We start from the raw sequence: 8,011 nt of genomic DNA, 5'->3' as shown, positions 1-8,011 counted from the left end.
GATGGATGGATGGATGGATGGATGGATGGATGGATGGATGGATGGATAGATAGATAGATAGATAGATAGATAGATAGATAGATAGATAGATAGATAGATAGATAGATAGATAGATAGATAGATAGATAGATATGTATTATAATTCTAGCTAAATCTGATAGATCTGTACCATAGTTTGATGGAAATATGACTTTATTCATAGGTTCTGAAGAAGACTGAACATTGGTACACATTACAAGGAATGCTCCTAAGTGATGTCAACAACAGTGAAATTAAAAATGAACCATTTCCATATTACAGTCAAGTGTACAGGCCTAGTAATTTTAGCTTGTGTCATGAAAAACACACATTCTCACATTCCACAACAATAATTGTGTAGTCCTTCTGAATGATGTGTATTTTAACTGACAGCACCATTTGCCTTGCATGTGTTTTTATGTTTTGCTTAGTTAAGTAAAAATGCATCTTGTGAAAAAGAACCAGCCTGACCTGAAAGCAGGCATACGGAACATTTCATATATAAATTTTAGCACATATGCATGTGGGCTTTAGCACTTCTTGTGTCAGTAAAGTGGCATTAAAGCACAACTTGAAGAAGCTGTCATACGAGACCTACAGATAAACTTGCTGAAAATAACTGTATTTGATGAGCTTTTCTTTTAATCACAGAGCTGATATTGCAGAGCTCATTCGTGCACTTTCAGTTTGCTGTAATCTATTTTCATAGTGTTTTAAATCTCCATTAGACCTTTCTAATTCAGAATGGCTCCACACTCAAATAGTGTTCATTATTTAACATTGCATTATGTTTTTGCTATTTATCTGTAGTTTTGTCTTCACATTTATTTTATTTTTTTGCATACAATCATACTCGCATTCCAATATGTGGCCATTTTTTTTTTTTGTTTCTCTTTTAATATAAATATTTTTTAGTGTTACGTGTCAAATCACTATCATCCTCCCTTCCTAAACTCTTCATTTCACACCAGTTCCTTTTCGCTCTCCTGCTTCTCCTCCATGCTGCATGGTTCTTTCCCCTCCCCCACCCTTCACTCTCCAGGAGAAGGGGAGCAGCTGAAGGAACGAACAGGAAATTAACACCATCTCTGCAGACATGCATCCTATCAGCTGTGGAGCGCTGTAAACACGATTGAATATATTAGCATTACCATCCTGAATGTGTTTACAAAATCCAGGTCCATGTCAAGTCAAGAGGGGTAGGAAAAAAAAATCCTGCATTTGTTTTCCACATTTAATAGTGTGGTTATGTTCGTGTGGCGGTTTATCCTTGCTGCTGGTGGTCTGTGCTCATGTACTGACTGTGCAGCTCGTTGTGGCAGTGGATCCATGATGCTTTGAGTTACTCAGACACGATGACCTCATTTCAGGGAGTGGTTCAGCCAAAACAAACGTGGTCTGATGTGTCGAAACGCAGGCCATTTGGTGTGTGCGCGCTGTGCAAAACAAAAGGTGAATCAAAGCTCTCGGTCTCCCAAACAGACAAGCATTGCAGTCAATGTGTGCAGCTTTTAACTGGGTCAGAGAGTGATTTAAGCATGGCAGCGTGGCACATGGTGCGTCATCTGACTTAACCTGGATTTGTTTTGTGACTCCATTTTGTTTCCTCCTGACAGCCTCTGTGCAGGGCATCCTGTGCTGCCCTCCCAATGCCTGGAGCTGTCTCTATGCGTGCATGTGGCTCAATATGTGCACGGTATATGGTGCAGCTCTCTGTGATGGAGGTAGAGGGGGAGGGGCAGGTAATTTTCCGCTACCCTTTTTGCAACGGGTGCAGGGAGCTTCGGTTCCGATCGAGCTGTCGGCCCGGTTCGGCTCAGCTCCCCTCTGCAGCTGGGTGGGGCTGAGCAATTACAGCTGCAGGGGGGCTACTGTGCTGTTTTTTGTTGTTGTTTTTTTTTGCAGTATCCACGCATGTATTATGTTTTCACTGGACAGGGCAGGCATTTCCTGTCGTTGTGATACATATTCTGCATGTTGACCAGTTTATTAAAAATTCCAGCATTTTGTCAATTGCCTGTAGCCTATAGCAGATGAAGACAATAAGGCTCCAGAGTGTGTACACCTTAAAAGCTTCCCGTTTGATGCTGCAAAACACATTGAATTATTGATTCTTCAGTACTGCTAAAAGCATCTGATTGCTCTTCTGCAGTATATAAGCTTTGACTGCAACCCATATAGATACAACTGCTGGACTGGATGTCCTCGCACTGTAAAGTGTTACAGCAGCTGAACAAAAGGACTTTGACATTCATCTCCTGATGCACACATTTCATGCAGAGCTTCCTGTTTTCCTCCTTTTCCAAGGGCGTGTCCTTTGTGTGAGAGTGAGTTTGGTGCTGCTATCTGTGCAGTTGCCATAGAGACTGTTCTGAGCTGTAATGACATGACTAGCCAGTCTGTTTCCAAGGAGCTGCCAGCATATACCCCCCATCCCCCAGTAAGACTTCCAGCATGTGCAATTTGTATGCAAGCTAAGAGGAAATAGGGTGGATATGAAAGAGAGAGAGAGAAAAAAAAAAGAGGTTTCCATAGATGTGCAGCATCCTTCCCAGGTCTGTTTATGCAGCAGAAATGAGCAAAGCAAACAAGGTTAAGTAATGTGAGATGAGATAATTAGTTCCAAAATGGGGAACAAATAAGGTTTTGAGGCAGCTATTGCAGCAGCAGAGCCTTTAGGATGCACTAGCGAGATTTTATTTTATTTATTTTTTTAGGTTGAGATGGAGGAAAAATGCATTAAAAAACATGCCCTGCAGCCGAGTGAGAACATGACAGAGTTGCAAATGGTCACAGATAAAAAGAGGAACTTATCCCTCGTCTCCTACTTTCCATGAGCTTTCATCCACGTCCCTTCTCAGTGGCATTGAAATGTTGTTGCACTCATTAGATTAGCTTTGTCATGCTCAAAACCACAGCTTCCATCATTTCCCAACCAGTTGAGATGCAAAGCCAGGGCGTCCTGAGGAAAGTATCCAAAGCCTGCCTGCATTTCCTGATAGCATTGTTTGGTACCATAACCAGAATTTGTTTGATCCAAGGCTGAATCGAGACAACCAACGGGTTATTTAACTCTCACTGGCTCCCATGGGAAGGGATTTGTGCTGCTTGTTGTTCTCTCATGCCCTTTTACTTTTGAAAGAAAGGTACACATGGGATGAGAACAAACACAGAATGCCTTCTCATCATGTTTGATGTATGCACCTGAGTAAAAGGATTGTGGTTACTGTGGGATTTTAGTTTTGGGGGATTTTAGGATGGTACAATTCATCTTTGTAGAAAAAAATGTATGAGAACACAATTTTGTCATGGAGTATAATAAGCCAATCTTTTGTTGCAGCACATTTTAGTTTGCACTTTTTCAGTGTTTATTTGGGTACATTTTGAATACAAGACTACAAGAAAGGGTGTTTGGGGGACATACCATTGCATGGACCTTTAAAGATAGGATGTTGTAGTTTGTGTGGGATTTTTATGTACACTGCTGACACTTTAACACCATCTGAAGTGTGCGACAACAGATACATGTATATGGTAAACAGGTTTATTTCATTAAATGCACTTGTTCATTATCACTGTTTGGATTGTTTATTCAGTTATTTCAAATAACCGATTCATCTACTGGTAGTTTTTGTTTGTTTGTTTCATGCCTTTCTTTTGTATATGTAGGTTTCTCCACTGTGTTATAACGGATGGAGACGTTGATGATCGGTTCAGGCTGATGTCTTTGCCCTCTCTTCTTTTTCTCTGGCTCAAACACACACACACTCATAGATGGGATTATGCTTTAGTGTTTTGGCTTAATGAAAATGCCTGGGTGGATGGGGGCGAGGATCACGTGTCCAACCCTTGTATTACCAGTAAATTCCAACAGAGGGACCAGTTTCACTGTCTCTGCCACCTATCTGTTGTCTGGCTCAGGTTGCCTCTCTCGCACCAGGATTGATTTTGCAGTGTTTCCGCCATTGGCCTTTTTATTTTATTTTAATTTATTTTTAATGACTCGTATATCCCAGTACACAGCTGATTTGTAGATACAATTGTGCTCTTCTGCATTTATTTATTTATAATGAGTGAAGCACTCTTTAAATTGCATGCTTTTTGCACCTCCAGAGCAAAAAAAAAAAAAAAAAAAAAAATTACATATATATATATATATATATGTAATTCTTTCTCAAAGGTTTAAACATGCTCTCAACGCTAACATAGCAGTTTGTCTGAACCTCTGCAGTTTATTTGTCTGTACATTTTTGGCTGAAGATGGCATTTCTTGACATTTAAAAGCAAGCGAGAATAACTGCAAGTAGCATTTTTTCAGACAAAATAATTGTGTCCTTACATGGCATTATTGTTGTGCCACACAATGGCTGTGTGCGAGCACACAAGCCTGCAGGCACACATGCCCTTTAAGTTTTCATATTGGCTTCTGTTTAATCATGTAAGGATTCCAGCTTCGTGATAGCCCCTCCTTGACCTGCTTCTTTGTAAATCTGTTTGTAATCTGACTCACTAAAATGGGCGATTTCACAGAAAAAAAAAAAAAAAAAAAACTCTCCTAGGGAAGTGATATTAATGGATTATAGAGTGGCTGCTTACATTATTAATGAGGCTGAAGAGAACAATATTAATGAAGTGGCCATGTTAAATAAATAATGAACTGTGGGGGGCTCACATTGTGGCAGACAAAGTTCACAAAAAGTCGTTTTTTTTATCTGAATTAACTTTTTCACATCTATCACAGGCCTGTGTTTATTAATCTGCTGTCCTCTCCTCTTTTTCAAGAGCCAATTGTCTTGTCTAATAAAACATCCTGACAGCCCTCAGCTAGGGCAACAGCTGGCTAACAGCTGAGCAGCTGGGCAATACTCATAGGAAATTCAGGAAAGTGACAAGAGATTGGGAATTCAGTGTTTTAGACTCAACGATTGATGAGGAGGGACGTTCTGATGTCCTGTTTGTGTGTTCGTTTAAAAAAAAAAAAAAGAAAATTGAAACAAATCAGCCAATTAGCTTTTTAAAATTAGTATGTGATGAAGCGAGACGGACATCTGTCTTCAGGTGGAATTTTGTTGATAACATTATCTGCAGCACCCTTGAGTAAACAATAAAATAATCTGCTGCACAGAGGCATGCAATTAATAGGAGAACAGATGGACAGATTGTGCACAGGTACAGGCATTACAGTTACAAATGTCTATAATGTGCATGAGGAAAGAAAAAAAAAATCTGGTAGGAGAGATATATGTTCAATATGTGCAAAGGTAAGGAATGAACCTGTTCTGTATTTGTCTTTGTCTAGAAAATTGTCACTTTTCTTCTTATATTGTGGCTGCAAAATATAAGTTTAAAATGTGCCTTTGGGTAAATCTGCTAAATGTTACAGTTGCCATTTCAGTAGAACATGTTGACACTTTGGTTTCTGTAAAGAAAGTCAGTCAGTCAGGCAGTAAAGCTGTGCAGCTGTATAATAATGCAGTGCATGACAACATGTATTAAATTAACAAAAAAAGTAAACAATACTTGATGTTTGCTCATGCTGTTATTCTAATCTGAAGTATAAGCATCCCATTTGACCCTGCTTTTTTTGAGTAGGAAGGTTTCTGTATATCAGACCATCCTTTAGCACCACCAAAGTGAGTCACTATCTTCTCCCCCGTCTCCCCGGATGCCAAGCTCTGTCATCGCCGTGGGCTAGTGTAGCGTGGGTGAGAGTGGCAAAACACCAGAAAAAGGAAACGATGATGGTTGGTAGATGCTCAACTTTGTCGTCGTGGTGAAACTAAATGGATTCAGGGTTTCACAAAAGCAATTCTGCATAACAGCACCTTACACTTTGTCTGTGCCCCTTTTAACACTGCACATGATTAAAAGTGGGGAAGTTAATTGCATTTTATGTTTAAACTTTTTTTTTATTCTTATATAAGAACGAAAGGAAAGGCTTTGCACATTTGACCAAGTCTACTGTATAAAAACATAACGTGTACTCGGTAACAATCCACTTACTAGATTTCAGTAACACTTTTTAATCATTTGAGAAGTACTAATTATTGCTCGCCAGTGATAGCAATAGTGTTTTGCCTGTGTTAGTGTGTGTTTGTCTGTAAAGTTAACAAAATATCATACGTTTTATAAAACTGTCAGAAAGTGCACAACTGATTAACTTTTGATTTAATCCTGATTTAAAACTAATCACCTTAGAAAACACAAAAAAATAACCCAGTCAGGTTTACAAATATCAAGCTAAAAACTGGTGTGGTTGTACCTGAGAGTCATTCTCAACATATACTCTGAGAACTGCACATTTACACAACATTGTTGTGCTAAATGTTGGCATTTACTATTGATGTCAGCTATTTTTGTTATCAACATACCTCATAAATCTGTGGACAGATTTTAATGAAACACTAAGAAAGTAATAATCATATGTACATGTACAGCACATTACATTTTGGAGTCAGCGTAGATCAAGATGGCTGCAACAACTAACTGTCTTAGCAACTTAAAAAAAACAAGCAAACATCAGTTTTAAAGTTATTAGCTAAATATGATGTGGAGGTGTTCAAAACTGTTAACACATCAATTCAAGATTGTGTGAAATACTGGAATAGGTGATTAACGCTATGAGTTCTTATTAAAAAAAGTAATTTAGTTTAACAATTGGACATGGAAGGTTTCAGATATGCATTCCTTTAAGGAGTGCTAGGCCTTTAATTACTGGTAATTTCAGTTTTGTAAGAGGAGCATGAAACAAACAGGGTTTTGTTTTGTTATATGGGACTTTATATATATATATATAATTTTATTTTATGACAACATAGCAAATATAGCTTTTGACTCTTGACTCTTCATATTTTATTTCTGGATACTACTGTAGTGTGCACTGTACTGTAGTGTGACTGCGTGGTTGTGTGTGTGTTTTGTTAGTCCTGGTGTTCTTGCCAGATGTAAAACAGGGTCACATCTGAAGCATCTTGTCTGACCCAGTTAAGGTGGTCACCAGTGAACAACTACGTCACGACGTCACATTTGTGCACTTTCTTTTTTTTCCTTTTATTTTATTACATGCTAGAAGGAAATAACTTCTGGCATAAAAGTCTCTTCAAAGCTACAGCACAAGCATGTAAAAGTTATATACATCTGCAAAACATTGTTGCTGTGAAACAGATGATTGCATAAGTGAAAGAAAAAAAAATGAATAGGTTCAAAAAATGTAATTAGTTTAATTGCTTATGTAGTGAAATAAGATTAGCATAAGTTATCTCACTGCTTGTCTTATGGTTTAACAAAACCAAGTTATTTTACTCTCGTGAGATTTTGCAACTAGATAAAAAAAAAAAAAAAAACATTGAATATAATCAGTCTAGGACTCAGCTGTGTCGAGTCGTTGCTCCCTTGAATTTTAAATGCTTCAGTATTTGTTGCTGTGTGTGGTTTGCTCTCCCAGTTAGTAATTGGCAGCCGTGAGGAAGTCTATCCGGCAGGGTGCTTCATAAATCATTTTTTGTAGCACAGAATAGGGCGGTGGCACTGGCAAAAAAAAAGAAAAAAGAAAGACCGATAAAGAAATGGCTGGTTTAAAATCACAGACTCTCCTTTTAAGTGTCCACACACTCATATGTGTTAATAAGACAAGATATCTGAGTATTTATATGAGGGTTATATTTTATTTGCTGTTCGATCGGAGATGCTGAAATGCAGCCAGAATCTTTAGAGCGACTGGCTTCAGCCCAACCCCCCCTCCCCACTTTGCCCACCGACAGCATCACCGTCACAGGCAGAGAGAATGAGAGAAGGAGCAGCAACAGTGGAGATGAGACAGCTTTGCAACAACAGATAATAGGGGAAACGCGGATACACGGGATACAAAAAACAAAATGCAGTGTTTTACGTGCATATAGAGCAATGCAGCGACTACTCCTCTGATTTTCATGAGGCGGGTGGGGACCCGCAGCAAGCTGAGAAGGCGGACAGATTTATCCAACTCATCTGAGAA

The sequence above is a fragment of the Nematolebias whitei genome, chromosome 4 (genome assembly GCF_014905685.2).
Source record: "Nematolebias whitei isolate Nwh7 chromosome 4, NemWhi1, whole genome shotgun sequence".
NCBI classification, from domain to species: domain Eukaryota; kingdom Metazoa; phylum Chordata; class Actinopteri; order Cyprinodontiformes; family Rivulidae; genus Nematolebias; species Nematolebias whitei.
Note: the sequence above shows the minus strand (reverse complement) of the source record.